Genomic DNA, 20543 nt, shown 5'->3' on the forward strand with positions numbered 1-20543 from the left:
CAAAACTCATCTTTGGGAAACCTTCCCTGGTACTCCAAGGAGAATTAGTCATGCTCCTTCTATTTTCTACCACCATTTTTTGTTCATATGCTATTTCACTACCATGTAAATAAATGACACCCCTGTCCCCGCCACAACTTGACCATGAGTCTATGTGGAAACGAGCTATGCCAGATCCATACTTAACACGTCTGATCTCCACACTTAATAATTATCACAAATATTCATTTACAAATTTAAGATAGCTCAGAGGGATCATTTCATAATATAACATTTATTGGGTGCCTACTCGTCTAGGTACTTTATACATTTTAACTCATTTAATCCTCACCATAACCGCATTAGGGAGGACTCCAGTATGTCCCCATTTTGCAGATGTGGAAGCAGAGAAAATTAAAAATTCTACCACGGCCCAAGGTGAGAGCTAGCAAGCACCCGAATTTGACGCCAGGCAGTGTGGCTCCCACGTTCACTGTCAGCCCAGTAGGCAGGTTCTGCTCTGGACTCTCTGAGGTCCCAGTTCTTGCCCATAAAGATGCCACATGGAACCCGCTTTCCTTTCTTCTTCACGTTAACAGAGGGAAGGATCTAGGAGGGCGGAGATCCCATCTGCTTGGTTCACCCCAGACGCTCACCGTCTAGCACGGGGCCTGCTCTTAAAAAGGAAGCTCAGCGGATATTTGCTGAATGGTCCAAAACCATTTATGGCTTTGAAATGACTGTATTCTTTACATATAACAGCATTATGCAAACACACATACATGTGTTATCTTCAAAACAACTACACGAGGAGGGTATTCTTTTTAGTCCTGTTGCATAGATGAGGAAACCAAGGCACCGAGCACGTCAATAACTTGCCTAAGATCAATCAGAGCATTAGAATGTGAAGCCCGGATTCAAACTCTGGAGGTCTGATCCTCCTGCAGCTTCTCATGCCTGGAACAACCACAAACTGGGAGGCTGAAAACAGGACTTAATTGTCTCAACAGTTCTGGAGGCTAGAATTCCACTATTATTCTGTTGGCAGGCCCCTGCTCCCTCCAAAGCCACCGGGAGAGGGTCCTTCCCTGCCTCTTCCAGCTGCTGGAGACCCCGGGCATCCCTTGGTCTGTAGCAACATCACTCCAGTCTGTCCCCACCTTCACATGGCCCCTTCCTTCCCTCCTCTGTACCTCCATCATCACAGGGCTTTCTCCCTTTGGTCTGTGTCCAACTTTCCCTCTTCTCAAGGTCCCCAGTCATAATGGATTATGGGCCTGCCGTACTCCAGTATGACCTCATCTTAACGGGATGACGGGGATGACACAATTCAATCCGTAACAGCCTTTATAGGACTGATTCCAAAGATGCACGGAAATGACTCCGTTTCTCTAACCAGTTACCCTCTTCGCTGATGCAAGAGGGTAGGTAAAGTTCCCAAATCACTCCTCTGAACAAGGAGCGATGAGAGGTTTGAGATTCAGGGGTTCTTTTCCATACGAAGTAAAGGGGGCACAACCAAAATGTAAACACACTTTAAGTACGTGAGAAATTTTATCATGAAAAGGCAAGTATTTCCCTAGAGTGGAAGCCAGTTAATAGGCGAGAAAAACTTCAAGTACTTACATAATCTGCTTCCCTCCCACTCAAGTAATTTATTATATACCTCCATTTTATCCATTTAAGGCAATACCTTGGAGTTTTGACCAAGGAACAATAATTAAACAATACTCTACAACAGTGACCTATTTGATATTTATTTTCTTTTTAACACTCTAACAGAGGTGCCCACTTCTTCTGGAAGCTAATGATTCCCTGGGGTCTATAATTAACAGTTTAAGATTACATGCAACCTTCACATTTTGATTAATCAAAATTAGCCTTCAAGGAAAACGTAAACAAAGTACACAATTCTTCAAGTAAATGGGAGTTTCCAGTTTCTCCCATTGATAGCCTCTCTTCTTCCAGAGTCTAGTGTCAACCTTGCACATTCACTCTGTATCAACTGTATTTTGCTCCTCTATTAATCATGAGAAATATGTCCACCACACACTGGCAGCCTCATTTTCTCTGTATGCTAGGGAAGCAACCAGAAACTTCCCATATGGGTTAATTCAGAATTTGGCTCTTTAAACAAACATGATAAAAAATCTCTGGCACACATAACTGTCAACCAACCCACTACTCAGAAATTGTTTTTGAAACGGTTTTATTGGAAGGCGTCATTGTTAACTAATGAATACCTTTTGCTAGAATCACCTAGATTATGATAAAGACCACATAAGCTGCCATAACTCATTTTCACATTAAAATATAGCATCTAAGTCAGGATGTACTGTGGGCCAAAGCTAGTCAAAGCACACTGTGAGAAAATGACATTTCCTAAAATCAAAGTCTTGACCTGAAATTCTATCTGCTTTCTTGTATTCCGTCAGTTTTCCAGACTCAAACAGAAGTGGAAGTACTAACAGGTTATCCCAAAGGACAGTTCACTTATTTTGGAAGATTATCAACGACCCATTTGAAACAAAAAAAGTAACAGCCTTCCTTAGAAAAAGATCATTATTAACATGGAATAATTCAGCAAGTAAAATTCTATTTAACTAGTATACACATTAAAATGCAATTTTCAGACTAATATATTTATAGAACATTTCAAGACTGCCATTGCTCACCCCTGGTGGCTGGAGCTTATCCTCCGTAATTATTCTCAGGACAGGATGCTTAATGATTAGAGAAATAACTGATTTTTTCTGAAAGAAAAACAGTAAAACACCAATTACATCCTTTAAAAGTATATGTCAACCTAACAGGGAATATAGAAATTTTCGTGGCTTAAAAAGGCAATGAGGGACGCCTGGGTGGTTCAGTCGGTTAAGCAGCTGCCTTTGGCTCAGGTCATGATCCCAGGGCTCCTTGCTCAGCAGGGAGCCTGCCTCCCCCTCTCCCTCTGCCTGCCACTCTCCCTGCTTGTGCTCTCTCTCTCTCTCTGACCAAAAAAAAAAAAAAAAAAAGGGCAACGAGAAAAAATAAATCCAAAGCAGCTACAATCACAACCAAACAGTTTGTGCTTCTAACATGAGCTTTCTCACACCAACTGGTCCTTAGATGCTCTCTACCCTCCTAGGGAATTCTGGATTTCATAACCAGTAGCTCTTGCATCTTAGGGAAATACTAATTTAAGGGTGCACAATGTGTGTGTGCGTGTGCACGGGTGTGCACGTAGCATTCACGTATACTAAGTGCCTTCCCCAATGCTAAGTTCTCACCTCAGAATCTACATTCAGCTCAGTCCTATCACTAGCTCTAGCTGTGTGCCCTTGAACACTGGTGAGCCTCAGCTTCCCCACTTACACTGGAGAATAACTACAGCAGCTTCCTCCTAGAGGTGTGGGAACAAATGATGCTCTCCACATAACCCATCTACCACAGTGACCACGGTCTACCAGTAAGCGCTCAACAAACATCAACCCTCATAATTTTTATAGGCTCCTCCCACAGGTGAGGAAAAAGAGGTAACTTATTCAGGGTCACTGTGCTGACAGAGACAGAGCCAGGATCAAAGCCCAATCCAAGGGCTTTCCAAGACTATCACACTGTAAGAGGTCTCAAACACACAGAGGGACTATCATTCACATTCTCTGAGGAGAATACAAACACGGCATGAAGTACCAATAAAAACCAAGAATATGTAGTTGAATATAAAGCATTAAAAACCTGCTACCAATTATAATCATCTTTCCATTTGCCTTTTCTAAAAGAACTATCCTTTCAAATATTTTAGGGGTGCCTGGGTGGCTCAGTTGGTCAAGTGTCTGACTTCGTCATGATCTTAAGGTCTTGGGATCCGAGGCCCACTCAGCAGAGGGTCTGCTCGTTCCTTTCCTTCTGTCCCCCGCCCCGCTTGTGCACACACTCTCTAATAAGTAAATCTTTTTAAAAAAAATAAAAAAATAAATATTTTAATTCTGAAAAGTCTGTCAGTTTGATCATCAAGGACCATCTTCTATAAAACAATAACAAATGTGAGGTTGATCTAGGACATCTGGTCAACCTACTGACTGTTTCAACCACCAGTAATCAAGAGAATGGCAGGCATTTTCACATGTTATCCCAGTAAATCCTCTTAACCAGGGAGGTATCGTTCTAGACATTTTACAGATGGAGAAACTGTGGCTCAGGCAGAGCACCCACCTATACTACCTGCCCAGGGCAGGGCCCAAACTGAAACTTGGTCCTGTCCAGACCTAAAGTCTATGCTCTCTTTAGAACAACATGGGTGCAACAAAAGAAAAGTTAGGCTACGCAGGCACTTGGCTTTGAGGAAACATTCAACAAAATCAATGGGGAAAGTGCCACGATTTTGGAGGACATTCAAATGAACCTTAATTTTTACCAAACTATTTCATTTCCAAAGTAGAAGTCAGTAACAAATATGGCCAAAAATTTGCCCTACATAGAGCACACCCAATTCACAATTTCAAACTTGTCTTGCATCAGTGTTCATTTCTCATAAATGAAACCTTTTGGAAGGGCAAGAGCTTGGTATCAAGTTCAGGTTGAGTGACACCTATACTCACCCCCTCCAAGCTCTTGGGGTCTGTGCCCTCAGCACCCCTCAGAGCTTCAGCCCCTGTGGCAGGTGGCACCAAGGTTAGAGCACACCCAGAGCAGCTTCAGTCTCATGAGAAGACATGGTCTTCTCTCGTAGCAGTCTCTCTCTCTCTCTCTCTCTCTTTTTTTTTTTTTTTTGGTTAAACTTTTTTCTTTTCTTTTACTATGGTAAAATACACATAAAAGTCACCATTTTAACCATGTTTAGCTTGATAGTTTGGTGGCATTAAGTACATTCATACTGTTGTACAGCCCTCACCACCCCCCATGTTAACTTTTCCGTCTTCCCCAAATCATACTCTGGATCCATGAAACACTAAATCCCCGTTCCCAGGCCCCTGGATGGCTCAGTCCATTGGGCACCTGGCTGGCTCAGTCGGTTGGGCATCCGACTCCTGGTTTCAGCTCAGGTCATGGTCTCAGGGTTGTGGGATCCAGCCCCATGTAGTGCTCTGTGCTCAGTGTGGAGTCTGCTGGTCCCTCTTCCTCTGTTCCTCCCCCACTCATGCTCTCCTCCATCTCTGTCTTTCTCTCTCAAACAAAAATCAAGTCTTTAAAAAATAAATAAATAAATAATGAAATAAAATAAATCCCCTCTTCCCCTTCCCCCCCAGTCCCTGGAAACCACCTTTCTACTTTCCGTCTCTACAAATTACACCATTCTGGGTACCATAAACATACTCATACGACACCTGTCCCTTTGTGATTGGCTGATTTTACTAAGCATAATGCCAGTTCTTTTTTGTTCCCAGTTTAGTCTCCTTGAAGAAACACCCTGAAATGCACAACCTCTAGAGGACATAAAAATGAATGTGAGAAATTTTTCTTTCCCTTTTACTACTTGCTAGAAGAATATAAAAACACTAGTGACAGTTAGGAAGAAGAATGAGAAAGCCAACAAAATCATCCACAGTCCCACAGCAGAGGCACTCCGCTTTCCCTTCTACTCATTCTCTCATCATCCTTGGCTTTATGTAAATGAAATCTGCATAATTACATAGTATTGAGTATCCTTTAACTTAACCATCAATCAACATGATACACCTTCAAGCTTTTCAAAAATGAACTCCCAAGGTCAACACCAAGGAAAAATAAACGTGCTTTCATGAAAACCTGGATTTACCAAGCTCTCCCATGGTAGAAAGAAGACACAAATACAAACAGCATTTAAATGTTAAGCAAAAATGTATATAGACCCTGAACGTGGCCATCCATCCCACTGTTATCTCTCTCAATGGAAAACAGCACAACGGCATCTAATGAAAATCCCGTTTTCTTCCCAGGAAATAAAAACAATAATGCCGCAAATCAACATCCTCCCAGTTGTTGTTTTTTTTTTTAATATTGATTTTTCTTGCAATACACATGGTCTCAGAACTAAGGGGGGAAACATATAAAATTTAATAAAACTCCACATCTTATTTTTGTTTCTTGTTTCTACTTGTGGCTTGTAAAATATATATATAATATATAAAACAGCAGGATCTAGTAACAGTAGAGGAAAATGATTTCAGATGAAATAAAACTCAAGTCAGGAGGAGATGACTTTGATCGGGAGACAATTATAACTAAGTTGATGGGATGCCAGACTTCCTTTATTTGTTTTAGTAGAAATAACCTCAAGTCCTAGAAAAAAGACATTTTTAGAAAATGACACTGACCCAATTGCTAGATCCCATGAATAAGAGCAGGGAGTGTTACCTTCGTTCCAACACTCCTCACACGTTTTCTGCTCAAATCACTGGAATACATTCAACTTGAATGGGGGCTTTCGGGATACTACATCACTGCAGAAACAGAGAGCCCGTCCACAGTAATGGTATTCAACATACCCACCACTCATACTGAATTTCCTGTTTCATGTAGGGAGAACGGAACCCATGAAAACAGAGAACCCCAATACGGAGGACCCAAAAGGACTAGTCATTCCAAATTCTTAGATCCAGCTTCTTTAACCCTGTTCTCAGTCAGGCCCTGCGGCATCTTTCTAGAAATTGCCCCAAGCACAAAAAAAAATTCAGTAGCACACAATGGGGCCTCCTTCCAACCCTGGTAACTGACCCAAATGCTTTTACTCTGAATTATTTTATGAAGACTCATCCCGGGATCTCCCTTAAATGAAACTCGCAGGGAGCTTGCCCCACCTTGAACCTTTCCTGGCTTGCTGTGTCAAACAAGACCCATAAAGACTAACAAAGAATACAATTTCAAAATTAACAGAGACTAAAACATCCGCTCTGACTTCAGGAAGGGCCAAAACTAAACACACATCAACTGAAAGGAAATCTAAACGCCAGTATTTTTTAGGTTGAGATTACAATTGCACGACATCAGCAAAAACTCAGTACATAGTGTCCAACCCAAGTTCATCATTCCTACATAAGGCTCGCCCTTAGGAACCCCAAACAGGTCAGTCCTCTCCCCTTCCTTAACTTAGGGTCAGCTGACACCCAAAGCAATGTTTACACACCAAAAGAAGATAGAACAAAGTCAGAATATGAACACTTCAAACAGAAACCATTCTCTGTTAGAAGAACTGAGGCTTAAGGCAGGTGCAGAAACAGCTTGCATCCCACGTGACCCTCTAGCCAGCTCCTCCTTGAAGAGAGCAAATGAGCAATGGTCTCTCGGGCTCCAAATGCCATCTATCTTTACACCCAAATCAACGGGACTGACCAACGGAGCACAAGGCATTTGGAAAACCAATACAAGAAATCCTGCCTCTGCCTTCTCTTCGACAACCGAAGTCCCCGAAGGTTAAGAATGGGACATGAAGAGGAGAGAAAAGTCTGCATCACGTGAAACATTCTTTTCACCACCTTTAGAGCTGGTCATCCAAGGTGTGCAAATGGAAACACCAGCTCACAGGAGACTGTGCAAAATGTGCCCCCCCGGCCCCGCCCCAGGCAAATGCTGCATTAAATGAAGTTTCTTTCCAGTCGGACTTCCTGGATATGTTGATGTAAAGAGAAAGTACACGCAGTTTTCTGAACTTGTCAGAAGAAGCCTTTATTCCCAACATATTTCCAGTCACTTGGGATTCAGTGAACCCCCGTTGGGAAGTTCTGCTTCGGATGCCAGGGAGGCCAGCTTAGAGCCCAGATCTGGGTAAGCAGGCACGATGATAAGGCATCGTCTATCCGGTCTTCAAAACAAAAGGGGCATTAGGGCTCCTCCAAGAGGTGTTTTAAAGTTAGGTCCTCGGTACCATTCTTGTGCCCTTAAATTGCTCCTCTCCATGTCATGATCTGGACACAGGCGTCACTTCCTGCCACTCGGGACTCAGCTTAAGAATCACCTACTCACTTGATCTGACAGAGCCCAGTGGGCGCTTTGCAGGACATCGCACATCTCTGACTTCTTCGTGGCACCTCCCACCCGGAAAGCTTTAGTGTTTGACTCACTGCCATACCCTAGGGCCACCGGCACATGCTCAATAAACAGACTGAGTAAGTACATGCAAGTGGTCTAACTACCCCTCCCTCTGACTTGGAGAAACGATGACTTAAACATCTGGTTACATTTCCTATCAGTTCAATAAGATTTATTACTTCAAATAAAAAGGCCATGGTTATGCTACGCTGCTAAATTATATGACAACCACATTTCTCTTGGACACATATTTTCATAGCAAGCCACTATTTTAAAACCTATGTATTTTTGAGTCATTCCAGAAACAGTAATGGGTTTAATATGAGCTCCTCCCCTACCTTTCTAGAATTCGGACACAAAACCACACAGCTAACTGGCTCTTACATTAACCAAACTCATGCTGATCTCGCCAACATCATGTCATAAGCCTATACCATCACACCTGGGGATAAACTATCAGAAAAACTAGCTGCGAAAAACGTTCTCGTGCGTATTTACTAAGGCCTCCGATGGGGGCACCTGGGTAGCTCAGTCGGTTAAGCATCTGCCTTGGGCTCAGGTCAAGATCTCCAGGTCCTGGGACGGAGGTGTGTTGGGCTCCCTGCCCAGCGGGGAGGCTGCTTCTCCCTCTGCCCTTCCCTCCCACTCGTGCACTTTCTCTCTCTCTCAAGCAAATAAAAAAAAATTTTTAAAGCCTCCAACAATAGTTATTTTTCATTCACATATTCACTCTTTGATAAACGTTTATTGAACATCCAGGATTTCTAAGCACTGGGAGCACAAAGATGAAAAAGTAAACGTGTCATTCCTCAAGGGGCTTACAGACTAGAAGAGAAGCCCAAGAAGTGAGTAGCTGTAATGCAGTGTGACCGCAAGGGTATGATGGAAGAGGGATGTAAGCTGCTCCCCTTGGAGGCAAGAGAGTCACCCTGCTCTGGGTAACCAGGTACCCAGTGGTCTTCCAAGTGTGTTCCCTAGACCCACAGCATCAGCATCCCACAGGACATTGTTAGACGTGCAAACTTGGATCGCGCCACACAGTCCTACGAATCAGAAATTCTGGGGGTGAGGCCAGCAATGCACATGTTGTAGCAAGCCCTCAGGTCATTCAGACACACACTGAGGTGCATGACAACGAAGCTACTTCCTGAAGGAGGAAAAAAGCCAAGCAAGTGACGAATACACAGATAGTAAGGATGGCTGCAGGCAATGGGAACGGAGGATAAAGCCCGAAGGCCAGAGAAAGCCGGGCGTGTTGTCAGAATGGCATGGCGGAGCTCAGAGCATGAGATGGAGAGCAACATAGATCGTGAAGGGTACCGGGGCGAAGCCAAGAGGCCGGCGCTTCATCTCGAGGGCAGCGAGGAGCCCCTGGAGGGCTGGGATGGGCATGCCCGGGCCTGCAGGAGATTCCAGAAGATCACCTCCGAGGCAGTGCAGAGAATAAACAGGCCACGGAGAAGGTAACCTGATCAGAGGCGATAGTGGGGGGAAGGCGTGGAGGCTCCCTATTAGCAACAGCGGGGCTCCAAGAGGGAGCTTACCTACCCCCTGCACAGATGGAGGTGCCAGGCACGCTGTGGGACACACCGAGCATCTCTTCTCCCTGGTCGCCTTGCCTGACACCTCCCCCCACCACACCCCCAGCCAAGGCAGATGCCGGTCAGGGAGGGCTGAGTACTTCCCACCTCCCTGCCTGGTAGCACATGGCACCTTTTATCTCAGCGGCCAGTGCTTCCCTACAGACAGACAGAGAGCTTCAGGCAGGCAGCGACCGGGGCCATCCCGGTCAGTTTCCACCCTGGTCCGTTTCCACAGGCAGCAGCTGGAACGGCGCCCGGTGCTTCGGAAGCCAGACTGAATGAATGGGAGCCGGCCAGGCCAGGAGGCCACTGAGAGGCCACTGCTCTCATTCAGGGACGAGATGACCGTGTCATGGGGAAGGAATCAGAGAGCTTAGGACAGACTGAATGTCTTCATTTTTCTCTAGTCTGTTGACACCATTCAAAACACAGAAGGAAAATCTTCACGAGTCAATTCTGTTGGGAAAATGTGACAGTTAATGTGATCTGCTGAGTGGAGGCCACCAGCCCACCTTCCCGGGGAAAGCTGGCCAGGAGCACAGTTTGAGCACTTTCTCAAGCGAAAAGGAAGACCCCGTTCTAGGCCACAAAGACAGTGCCATCTAACTAAGATAACAAGTTTGCTCTCTTTTATGTTGTCAGAACAGCTCTAGAACCTTGAAGGACAGGAGAGGACCAGGACGTTTTAAATCCCACTGACACAGCCTGCCTCTCTGCTTTGGTTTTTAGAAATGATTTCAAGTAGGCAGATGTTGTGACCCAATTACAGGGTATTTTGGAAGGAGTAGGCACCTAACTTGGGGCGGGAGCTGGTGGGCGTAGAGGGAAGAGTCAGTTACTAAGCAGGCAGTACCACCTGCCTCTCAATCTTGCAAGGAATTTTATAGAGAAGGGAGCTGTGACAATCAGGAAGTAAGGCAGCTCTCCCCTGACCTGCTTCCTGTTTTCTCACCATTCCCAAAATAGACAGAGCTAAGGAAAATCATAAATATATTTCTCAGCCCTCCAGGGAAAGGTTCATTAAGGGCATGAATTTGGGTCCCTGGGAAAAAGGGATGAAAGACAAAGCTATCGAAGGCCCTAGAATCAAAAGATGGAAACAGTGGAAAATAAAACCCATAGACGAAAAGGAACTAGAGAAACAAAAACAGTGGCCAATGCGTACACCAAAGCCTCCTGAGAGCCATGGCCACAAACTCAGGTCCCCTGGATTCTCTGAACTCACACTCTCTGGAGTCAAAAGTTGAAGTTTTTGCTTAAAATAAAAAATAGTAACAGTTAAGATCTAACTTTATGCCAAGTATTTACTCATTATTATGTTCAGAAATTAATACATGAAATCCTCTTAACAACCATATCATATATAATATCCCTACTTATGGATAAGGGAACTAAAGCACCGTCAATTCTGTTCCCCACCTGTAATTCTGTACTTCTGTTGTCCCCAGTCATATGGCTATTAAATTGCAGAGCAATATTGGAACCCTGAGAGTCTGGCTCTTAACCACCAAATCCTACTCCTTCCCTACAGGACGGTCTTGTGCCTACATTTACTGTAGGATATTTACAAGCATCCTTGGCCTCTACCCGCTAGATGCCAGTGGGACTCCTTCCGCAGTCATGAAATCAGAAATGTCTCCGAATACTGACAAAAGTCCCTGGGGAGAGAAACTGACCCCCCTCCCCTTCCTCTTTGAAAACCACAGCTAGAGAGATCTGAAAGGCCAAATCTCTAAGTCCCCTTTGGAAGGAGTGGCAAATCCCCCGGGGCTGGGTAGAAGAAACAGGCTATAGCAGCTCAATGGAGGGAAGGAAAAATGGAAAAGGAATCAGCCGGAAGGGTGTACTGTAGTGGGGTTTTACAGGAGTCCCCTGCCACGTCTCCTGTTCCGTGAGGCCCCTCAACTCCCACAGAGCGAGGACAGCCTTCCTTCTCTCCACTCGCTCAGATCTCACACGCATCTACCGCCATACCTTATCATCAGTGCTCTGGTACATTCCTCTCTGTCTTCCTGAACTTCGCACAGAGCAAAGTATGTCCTCAACAAACATTTGCTAGACAAAGGCAGGAATAAATGAAGCTAAGGTTTCTTGTTGTCACCAAAACGTCTATCTGTTTTCACTACCGATCTGAAAAATGCATAAATAAATAAAGCTTGGGTACTGGAGAGGAGAAGAGATTCTGGTGAGACATTAGAAGAATCTGAGGTTGAACCACTGCTTCTCAAAGTATCTATACCCCTGGGGCGCCTGAGTGGCTCAGTCAGTTAAGAATCTACCTTCGGCTCAGGTCATGATCCCAAGGGTCCTGGGATCAAGCCGCATGGTGGGCTCCCTGCTCAATGGGAAGTCTGCTTCTCCCTCTGCCTCCCCTCACATTGTGCTCATGCTCTCTCTCCCTTTTTCTCAAATAAATGAATAAATAAATAAAAAGTGTCTATACTCCTGTGAGTCCAGACCATGCTTCAGTTAGGTTCAGAAATTTCATATTAGTTCACTTAGGAGAAAACCAACTCAAGAAATCGAACTCACGCTAAAGAAATTCTATTTTATTCCTTCCCACTGACAAACAGTACTGCCTCGAGCAAATCAGCAGAGCACTGACTCTCTGGCCCAGGACAGAAGTCCACTTGGGAAATCAAATGCAGACCAGAAGGTAAGAAAAGAGCCAGCACCCAGGAGCCAGCTGAATGTTCCCAAGGAGAGGCACCGTCAGCGGGAGTGCTGAGGCTCTCTCTCCAGACCCAGCCTCCAGTCAGCCACAGGCAGCCCGAGAAGCCTGGGAACCCTCACTTCACCCTTTTCCAGTCATCGGAAGCCTCTGTCATCCTCACATTGCCTCATGGTTGGCACATGACAACGAATCAGGTCCCGGGGTGTTTTATTTGCAACAGGAACATTCTAGACTGCAATCTGTCCAGAGAGGTTACACAGCAACGCCTAGTTTCGGACATATTTAGAAATGATATTTGGACTTTCTGTTACTCGATGTGTGTTCGCATGGAAAGAAATGCACATTGGAGCCATAATATGAAGGAAGCAATTCAATCACTAAGCATGTGGATTTACGTTAACGTCCATTTTGAAAATGGATGAAGGGTGAAATTTTCACCTTCTCCCCAAATGGTGAATTTAGGAAGGTTCCTCACTCATAAGAGAGGAGACAGGGAGGAGGTGAAATGTTTCTTGTATACGAGGCACACAGTTGACCCTTAATTACTAATTGTGATTTCTGCCTCCTGTCGGTCCCTCAGCAACCCACGGGCACCTCCATACTGAGTACAGTTACCAAGCAAGCATCACAGTTTACTGTAAAGGCTTTAGCAAAAGGGACCTCAGTTTCCTTGTCTCTAAAATGGGAACCACATCAGAGCATTTTGTAACAATTAAATAGGGTAATAGCAATAAAAAAGCTCTTAGCACAAAGTAAGAGCCCCATAATTACGTTAATAATATATTATCATCATGATCCCCACTATCCAGATATCATTAAGCATAGATTTTTAAAATATTACCTGAAAATATATTATTCTGTTAACCTACTATTTAGAACACAGAAATACTTTGGGTTTGCAATCGCATGAGCAAATTACTCTTAAGTTTCCTCCAGCGATTTATCAAGGCTTCCTCTGGAAGACATGATACTGCAAAGGTCCAAACCAAGCTGTGGTTCTATGGCCTTGACTCCATGAGCATCTCCTAGAATCACCAACCCCAAATTGCTAAAGCGTGCTGCCTTGGCAGAAAGAGGCCTGCGTGCAAAGAAACCAACACCAAGATCTGTCATTTTGCGGCCTTGCCTGCAGAAATTCACACTTCAATCAGTTGTCCTTTCTGCTCTCTCCGACCCTCATCTCTCATTCTGGCACTTGCACTGACATTCTTGGGCTATAATTCAAAAATATCGGCCGGTTCCCAGAGCACTTTCAAAATTAGCTTCTCCTAAGCTCCTCAGACCCTGAGTCTATACCAGTGACCCTACATTCCTAGAAGGCCCAGAGGCCCCATCAGCCCACCCATAATCTCCGGTTTGGCCTGGTCTCCACCACTCACTCTATCCCAAGGGCAAGGCTCTCAACATCTCAGGCCTGGCTTCCCAGACTTATCAATTTCATGGACCATTAAGCTGCCAAATAAAAATATTCCCACCAATTCATAAAAGAAATCTTACCCCCAGATCGGAAGGGTATAGTCTCAGAGGAAAAAGGATACATCTAATTCAGAAACACTTACAAAATATTAACTACATCACCATCCTTATTATTATTTTGATAAGAACAGCAAACACACCACCAACGGACAATGGCCCATGGGCCTAATACTGTGCTTTGCACTTTTAAATTGTGTGGAAACTAAAATCTGATGTATAGGGCAGCAATTTGGGAAAGGTTACATCCTATATCGCTGGGATGCCAAGACTTCCTTCTTCAAAAGCAGCATTAATTAAAGATACGTAAATTTTTTAAAAAGAAAAAAAAACACAAAAAATAGCATTTCCCTTCACTCTCTAGAGCTGTCTACGAGTTCTCTCCAACCTCATCCTCCAAAGCGCACACTTCTCCTAGCTCAGCTACAGAACTGCATTCTTTTTAGTCAACTTTAAAAGAAAAACACAAACAAAACCACTCGTCTTCCCACTCTCCGCATTCCTAAAGCATACTTTCCAGTAGAGTTACACTTTAAAAACCTCAGCTATAACCTAGCAGACAAAATTTTGCAAGATTTCCACAGGGGGCAGAGGAAAGAAAGGTTCCCCTTATCTATAACCACTGTCAAATCATTAAGAAATGAAGACACACCTTAATCCATAGTCCCGCCCCACTCATCTTTTCCACGGTCTCTTCCCACCTTTGTCCGTATAAGTCTATTCATTTTATGTACCAATAAATTATACACTGAGACTCTTCCTGACAACAAAAGTCATGCCTGTCCTGGCATCTGTTCAACACTGAGAAGACCAGGTTAAGACTCAATCATTATGGAAATATGATTATGCAGAAAGGAAATATCTCCTGCAAGTCTACACTTTAAGGCCTCTAATACTTTTAAACTGATACAGGCTTCTTACTTATTGCCAACTTGGGGTACTTGACTGTCTTCTACCTTCTGTGTCCTGCCTCTCTTTCACTCTCCCTTCATGTTAGGAGTTACTGCCACCCCCCCCCCCAGCAGACGCCCAGCAACCCTGCGCCCTGGTTAATATCAACAGCGTTAGATTCACTGCCTGTTTATTATCAATTATTAAAATGTGGGTAACAACTCTGGCGTCTGCTCACCTGCCTCACTTAAAGGTTCATGATGCTGAGTTTTGTGAGCATCGCGAAAGCAAAGTGCACTCCAAACCCCAAGTGGATGGGTTTCCTTTGCTCTCTGCCCCATCATCGTCACTTGCCAAAGAGGGGGGGAGAAAAAGTTCACAATCTGTTGGAAGATGAGTGGGTGCGTTCCACCAGCCACCACGCCGGCTACTGCGGGAGCTCACCCTGGACACCTGCACAGTACAGGAGGACGCTAACATGATACGATGATGAGAATTTTATTCCAGAGACCAAGGGTTTCATTTTTAATCAAGGGCTGAGGAGAGAGGATGGGGACATGGGAAAGGCTTGCCAAAATTTCACGGCAGTGGGCCCAGTATCCAAGACACCTTCCTCTGCGGCTTCTGTGGTGACTTCTTTCTCAACTTATCTGCCTGCCCAAGCGCAGACACTCCCCTCAGAAGATGCTATACGACCGTTTCAAATATCCACTGGGCTTCATTCAGATCTAATCCTCACCTTGTCTCCTACACAGACAACCATTCTTTAACAGAAACTAAAAGGGAGTACAGATTTGGCCAAAACGAAGCAAAACAAAACAAAAACAAAAAACGAAACCAAGACATTCCTCAAATTGGGACAGGCCAGACTCAGTGAAACGCAAAATCAGCTTCCTCTACTGCTCTGAATGAAGGGCCCCCCCTCCTCCAATGGTTGCATCACAGACCCCTGGAAGGGGACAAGAGAAGCCCATTCTACTGCAACTCTCTCATTGTACAGATGGAAAAACTGAGGCCCAGAAAAGTATACTAACTTTCCCCAAGATTACACAGTAGGTTAAAGTAGCAGAAAAACCTGGCCCAGAAGGCAAGTCTTGGGAGTCACTGGTTGGTGGTCTTTCCACCAAATCCCACCAGACTGTTTATAATGGAGAATCTGTCACTCTGACTCTGAAAAACCATTTCAACTGAGAGAAATGCCATCAGCCTGCAGAATATGCATTAATAACACATTCAACATAAAATGGGTAATCTGGGCTTATCTTCTTTACACTTAAGCGTATTTGTTGGTAGTTGAAAATAAATGAGCACAAAAACAGTTTCTAAATCCAAACAGAAGATTCTTTAAAACATACAAATCATTTTGAAAACATGCTGTTCCAATCAAATCTAATTCCAAATAACAAATCAAAAATGTTTCACAAGAGAATGCTTATTTAGTAACAATGAAGCCCGCTGAAAATATTCTCCTATCAGATAAAATTTTCAAGTTCTATTGCTACGTAATCAAAGGACTGTCCACCACCCCAGAGGAGTTTTCTGGGGAAGCTGACATTCATGTCAAAGATGCTGACACATAATATACGTAAGAAGTTTAATATCGGATTGACACAGAGACCAAACATTGAACAAACACTAGTTTCCTTAACCCGGGGAAGGAAAATAAGTATCGCCCATGTAATTAGTAATACCTTCTTACAATACTTTCCTAAAAGTCCTACAGCCATGAACAAACATTATGACATCAGAGTATTGTCTATTTTAATTTTTTTTAAGATTTTTATTTATTTATTTGACAGAGATCACAAGTAGGCAGAGAGGGAGGCAGAGAGGAGGAAGCAGGCTCCCTGCTGAGCAGAGAGCCCGATGCAGGGCTCGATCCCAGGACCCTGAGATCATGACCTGAGCTGAAGGCAGAGGGTTTAACCCACTGAGCCACCCAGGTGCCCCAGAGTATTGTCTATTTTAAAAGTTTAACTGGGGTGCCTGGGTGGTTCAGTCAGTTAAGCGCCAACTCTTGAGCTCAGCTCAGGTCGTGATCTCAAAGGTCGTGAGTTCAAGCCCCACATTGGGTGTGAAGCCTACTTAAAATTAAAAAAAATTTTAAGGTGTAACTAAAAAGGAGATAGAGAAACAACATTCCATTTTTCTTTTTTTTTTTTTAAGATTTTATTTATTTACATGACAGAGATCACAAGTAGGCAGAGAGGCAAGCAGACAGAGAGAGGGGAAAGCAGGCTCCCTGCTGAGCAGAGAGCCCCGATGCAGGGCTCGATCCCAGGACCCTGGGATCATGACCTGAGCTGAAGGCAGAGGCTCTAACCCACTGAGCCACCCAGGTGCCCCTTCCATTTTTCTTGAAAGACAAATTTAGATATCCTGGAATCAGAGTAATCAACATAACCCTGTACTAATATTATGGCAAGCCTTTCAGTATTAATTTCTGTTGTAACAGGAAAAAAAAAAGAATTCAATGTTTGTTGTTTTCCTTGCGGCTTCTTGCGGCAGGAAAAGAAACAGTCATTAAAAAGCTGAAACATGACATAAAAAGAGTAACAGTTTTAAAATATGTTATTGCACATGTGGATTCTTACAATACTTAGTACTCTCTCTTTTTTTTTTTTTTAAGATTTTATTTATTTATTTGATAGAGATTGCAAGTAGGCAGAGAGAGAGGAGGAAGCAGGCTCCCTGCTAAGCAGAGAGCCCGATTTGGGGCTGGATCCCAGGACCCTGGGATCACCACCTGAGCCAAAGGCAGAAGCTTGAACCCACTGAGCCACCCAGGCACCCCTTAGTACTCTTTTCTTAAATAACTTTGTAGTCTCTTATTCATATTACTCCAGTTAAATGTAAAGCACCAGTCTTTTACACTTCAGTTCATTGAGTTTTCCACTACCACTTTCTACAAGTTTCAGAAAGTGCTGAATAGTGTGCTGCCTCCTTGGGAGTGAATTATCAAGTTAGAAGTATCCTTTGGAAAAGAGAACAAAAGTTAAAGAAACTCCTTCCCTAAAAAAGGATCTCGACTCTGGAGTCCTTTTTCAAAGGTTCTGAGCAAATATCTAGGAACATCCCTAGATTAGGAAGACCCCAAGTCATTTGGGAGTAGGGGGGCACACAGTGATGATGACAAAAGGACAGCAACAGAAGTCTTGAATCTGCTTCTCCCCTGGAGTTCTGACTACTAACCCATTGTACTCTACTGCCACCTGTGTTCTCCCAGCATCTCCCCCAACCATGAGGTTCCTCAGCCATTTCATCAATGCCAACCCTTCAAATCAGTGCATTCCTGATTCTGCAAGTTACAATAAACAACTGATCAACAATCACTGTTTTCAAGCTACAGACAGAAAACACAACTAAGCTGCCACCTAAGTTCATAAAGAAATCCCCCTTCAAAGATTATGTTCCTGAGAGGCCAGCTATCCTTAATTATCCGGGCCATTTGAGGGCAAGATTTTAAATACAAGTCCATGACTAGGAAGAAAGGAAAAAAAAAAAAAAAATCAGAGGCTTAAGAGACCCAAATACCGAACCACAGATCAGGATGCCACTGTGTGCTGGTTTAAATCACTTAAATATTACAACAAATGACAAACCAATGCCAACCTCGCAAAGTTTTCGCATTTCTTGGAACTGAAACAGCACCGCTGGCATCATTTAATGATAATCCTTCAGGTATTTCACCTAAGTCATCAGGCGCGATGGAAAGCCCGTGACTGAGGACTTCTTAAAGAGCCCAGCCTCGCCGGAGCTGCCGACACTGTGTCTTACTCTCTTCTCAATTTTGGTTCTCCCAACCACTCCATCCATCCAAAAACGTTTGTGACAGTCGTGGCTCTCAGCTGCGCAGAACTTGACTACAAAACGGCTACAACTCTCAATCTGATTTCTCCCATTTATTTGCGTTTAGTTCAAGTCCCACACTCCCTCGGCCCTTCGCCCCTTGCCCCCTCAGTTCTAGATAGCTTCAGCGCGTTCTAGACCACCTCGCATTGTTTCTTGGGGACTCCGCATCCCTGCCTCCCACCAGCACGGTTTTCATCGCACAAATGTCATTTCTATCGTCAACCCTCCATTCCGCCCGGCAGGTAGCAGAAGAGCCTTCAGGACGAAGGGCCGGCTTCCCCCATTCGGTCCCCTTCACACAGCCATTTTCTAGTTAAAACGCTCTCTGCCTCCGAGGGGGAAATGAACTTTTCCCCCTTTGATCTCCCGGCTGCTAGCGTCTGAACCCCCAAGAAGCCAGCGCCGTCTCCAACTCCCCGGCAGGAGCGCGCTGCCGCCCCGGGAGGGAGAGCCCAACCGCACAGCCGAGGCCGGTGCCAGGGAAGGGGGTGTGCGCTCTTCCCCGCCGGCGCCCGCCCTCACTTTTCCCCTCCGCAGCCCCCACCCGGGCGCACCCCCTCCAACCCCGTCTCCCCCGCCCCAGGCCCTGCCAAACCCCGGCTGCCGAGGGAAAGGGGGCGCCGGGAAGCAAGAGGGATGGAAGTCAAGGAGTGAGCCCGCAGTCGCCGTGCCACCCGGCCGGCCCTGCGGCGCGAGCGCAGGGCGCACCGGACTCGGGAACGGGCGCCGCTGCAGATGCGGTGGCAGCTGCTGCAGCTGTGGCTGCGGCGGGGCGAGCGGCCGGGGCCGCGCAGCCCCAGGGGCCGGCAGGAGAGGAGCAGCCGCCGGGGCTGCGCGCAGCCACTCGTCGCACGCAGCTGCCGCTGCCCCGGTCTCTCGCCGGCACTCCCGGGCCGCCCCGGGGTCCAGGGCAAAAGCAAGGAAGAAAGCGAGGCTCACCGGCGGTGCGCGCCGCGCTCGCCCCGGCACCGGCGCCCGGCGGCTCTGCTCGGTCTCGCCTTCCCCGGAGCGCCCGGATCAGCTGCGGGTGCAGCGCACGAGCTTCCTACTTGAGACCAGGACGGGCTCCGGCGACTGAGCATGCCCAGTGCCGCTCCGCGAGTCCCGCGCAGGCAGCTGCGCCGGCGAGATTCCACTTCTCCAGGCTTTGGCGGCGGCTGCGCGAGGAGAGGCTGGAGGGGACCGGCCAGGCGGGGGCCGAACGCGAGAAAGGCGGGGCCGGGGGCGGGGGCCGAGGAGGAGGGGGCGGGCCGCGCTCCGAGTGCGACCCCTGCAGGCAGAGGCTGCGAGCCCTATTGGACCCACGGTTCCCCTATCGCCTGGGAAGATGGCATGGGGGCTGCGGGGGCCTGGGTGTCGAGATGCAGTCCGGTATCCCCTCCATGTGGCCTGGCGTCTGTCTGCACCCAAAGGCAGTTGGGTAACCTCATCCCTGGCTAGTCTTTTCTCCCACATGTCTGCAATCCTTTATAATGGGAAAATGTACCCAGATGAGAACTGCCCACACCCACCCAGCTGCAACTTGTAGGCGAGAACTCCTTCTGCCTCCTTATCCAGCACCCCAGGCATATGCCCCCCCACCCGCCCACACACACACACACACCATTCCTTGATGGAAAAGTCACAGCGAGATGACCTCAAGGGAGAAACATACCTGCAGGCAGGGAAAAGCATAATTTCCTTTTCACCGGGAATATTACCTATAACTGGAATTGTACGCAGACAAGCGGAGTTCTGCTAAGAATGGACACTCAGTAAGCGGTAATCAGTGCTCTGCCCTGGACACTGTGAATGACATCCCCAAAGCATGCTTAGCGTCGTTCTTCTCCAGTGCAGTGGTTGTCTAAGGTCAGGATCACCCAGAGGCTTTACAGGAATAAAATGCTGGGTCCCATCCCCAGAGTCTCTGCATGAGTAGTGGGCGTGCGGTGGGGCCCAAGCCTGCGTATATCCGACAAGTTCCCAGGTAATGCTCGTGCCGCCGCTTCGAGGACCACACTTTGAGAACCATTATCATACATTCATACACACACAGCCTTACGTATAATTTGTGTCAAGGGGATTGTGCTATAAGTAAATTAATAGTAACTTAAGTTACGGCTTCT

At 45.9% G+C, this 20543-nt stretch overlaps 1 protein-coding gene across 1 annotated transcript in view; it reads right to left on the bottom strand.

Annotated features, from left to right (window-relative positions):
* Positions 1 to 19495, bottom strand: part of APBB2 (amyloid beta precursor protein binding family B member 2) — a 375440-nt gene extending 355945 nt beyond the window's left edge. Inside the window, exons 1-2 of the mRNA XM_080797039.1 lie at positions 19378 to 19495; positions 2655 to 2732 (exon numbers count right to left, since the gene is read on the bottom strand). The gene's annotated coding sequence lies outside the window, so the exon portion shown is untranslated. The remainder of the gene's footprint in view (positions 1 to 2654; positions 2733 to 19377) is intronic.
* Positions 19496 to 20543: the final 1048 nt, after the last annotated feature.

Source organism: Martes martes (assembly GCF_963455335.1).
Source record: "Martes martes genome assembly, chromosome: 2".
NCBI lineage: Eukaryota > Metazoa > Chordata > Mammalia > Carnivora > Mustelidae > Martes > Martes martes.